A 2500-nucleotide genomic window follows, 5' to 3' on the forward strand; every position below is an offset into this window, starting at 1 on the left:
CATAGCGCGGCGCAGGAGCCATCTCAGCAACGGTAAGAGGATACCCAGAGGGTGGGTGGGAGCGAGGGAGACGGGTTCCAAGGGAGGGGGGGGATGAATTTTTTTCTCCACCTTTCCAAGCGCTCCATGCAGCAGCACCATCACACACACACACACACACACGCACACAGACACACACACACACACACAGACACACACACACACACACACACACACAGACACACACACACACACACACACACACAGACACACACACACACACACACACAGACACACACACACACACACACACACACACACACACACAGACACCAAGCGTTCCATCCGGATCAAGTTCCGGTGTTGAGTGCCTCATTATGCACTTTCCTGCAAATCCAAATCAAATCAGCGCTCACACACACCGAGCAATTACTTCGACTCACCGGCGCTTCCTGACAGAGCCCAAACCCAATTCAGATCAGGAGGGGGGGGGGGGGGGGGGAGGGGGGAGTTCTCAACCTCGCCTTTGGACAGATGAAGTGCTGTGTCATCATGGAGGATGGTGGACATAGAGGTTTCTCATCATCATATCAGGTCCTTGTCTGAAATGACACCTGACATCTTTAAACTGTAAACAAAACTGACCACATATTCAATTTTGAGGGAAATGTTATGCATCTGTATCAGATGGTTTGAGGAGACGAAAGGACTTGGTGGATACAGATGGCTGAAGAAAAAGGAGCCTTTTCAGGGATAGTGGGAAGCTAATACATCAGGTAGCAACATAAGTAGCTAGCATAGCCATAACATAGAGAGAGACAGAGGGAGAGAGAGAGGGGGGGGGGGGGGGTAGGGTTAGGCATAAGTAGCTAGCTACGTTGGCTACATAGTTTAAGAAAGTAACAAAAAAACTAACCAGGTAGTTACCGGTCCAATAGAAATACAGCCACCATGGCATCATTTTTCAGGCCGTTCAATTCTGTTATGCGTCACGTTACCTCCTGACCTGTTGGGGCTGCGTTGGGTTGAAGAGCTCCCCACCCTTGACATCTCTCGTTGGATGGATCCGAGATGTTCTTGACGTTTGCTGGATTGTGTCTGGGGGCCTACGCCTACTGTTTACTTCAGTGCAGTTACCTTTATCTTTGATATTATATCTTTATGGCTCGATTTCCTACTTAGGTCTACATATTTAATTCTATTACTGCCTCCAGTCTTTCTGGTAGAACTTATAAAAAAAGTAAAACAGTTGACATTGGAGGATGACCAGCCTCTCCAATTCCAGTCAAGACAGAGGGATTCTGACTCTGTGAGCCTGCTGCTCACATACGTCTGGGCACATTACGGTAATGATGGACCACAGAAGTGTGTGTGTGTGTGTGTGTGTGTGTGTGTTTGTGTGTGAGTGTGTGTTTGTGTGAGGGAGAGTGTGTGTGTGTGTCTGGGCACATTACGGTAATGATGGACCACAGAAGTGTGTGTGTGTGTGTGTGTGTGTTTGTGTGTGAGTGCGTGTTTGTGTGAGGGAGAGTGTGTGTGTGTGTGTCTGGGCACATTACGGTAATGATGGACCACAGACGTGTGTGTGTGTGTGTGTGTGTGTGTTTGTGTGTGAATGTGTGTTTGTGTGAGGGAGAGTGTGTGTGTGTGTGTCTGGGCACATTACGGTAGTGATGGACCCCAGGAGGACAAAGAAGGCCGTCTCCAAAGGCGGCCGCTTCAGACAGCACTTGTTCACACCCAGCAGGGCAGAATGACTGGTGCTCAGTGTGGGGAAGCCATGATCTTTCATTTCAACCTCTGCACAGGATAGGGGCCCAGTCGGGTATGAGCTCATAAATCAATAAGAGCAGAGTGTGTGAGAGTGTGCGTGTGTGTGCCTGTGTGTGTTTGTGTGCCTGTGTGTGTTTGTGTGAGAGTGTGTGAGTGTGTGTGTGTGTGTGTGTGTGTGTGTGTGTGTGTGTGTGTGTGTGTGTGTATGTGTGTGTAGCAGGGGTTTATGTAATCTCTTCAGCACTGGTGCAGGCCCTTCTAGTCCTCTCCTTCTGTACTGGGTTCCCTACGATGTTTAATTTTAAATGTGTGATTTACTGAGGCAGCACCATTTCAGCTCACCATCGAGGTGAATTATTAATTATGACCAACTGGTCAGACGGATACACATGGTAATCAAAATCCATAACTAAAACTGAATAAAGACAATTTATCACGAGACACTTGTTTGTTTTCTCAAATGATCGAAACAAAGGCAAAATGTAAAAAATATCATTTTGTATTGAAGCACAATGTATTGTATATTTTTTTACAACAGTCACATGCATATCCAATTATCGCATAAACTGTGCCTCAGGAAAATAAGAGAAATACACAACAGCCAGTGCATTAGATAACAACTGCGAACAACCATCTCGAAGACTACAAAAGAGCCTCTAAATTAACACACACAAGTAACAAACACACACAGACAGACATGCAGGTCGTACTTCTGTACCCATCCACTCTAATGGAAGCATTAGAAAAG

General features: G+C 46.6%; 1 protein-coding gene across 1 annotated transcript in view; it reads right to left on the reverse strand.

The window, feature by feature from the left end:
* Positions 1-2319: 2319 nt before the first annotated feature.
* Positions 2320-2500, reverse strand: part of LOC308374891 (MSL complex subunit 3-like) — a 14203-nt gene continuing 14022 nt past the window's right edge. Inside the window, exon 13 of the mRNA XM_080850853.1 lies at positions 2320-2500. This exon is cut by the window's right edge and continues 799 nt beyond it. The gene's annotated coding sequence lies outside the window, so the exon portion shown is untranslated.

Source organism: Sprattus sprattus (assembly GCF_963457725.1).
Source record: "Sprattus sprattus genome assembly, chromosome: 14".
Lineage (NCBI taxonomy): Eukaryota > Metazoa > Chordata > Actinopteri > Clupeiformes > Clupeidae > Sprattus > Sprattus sprattus.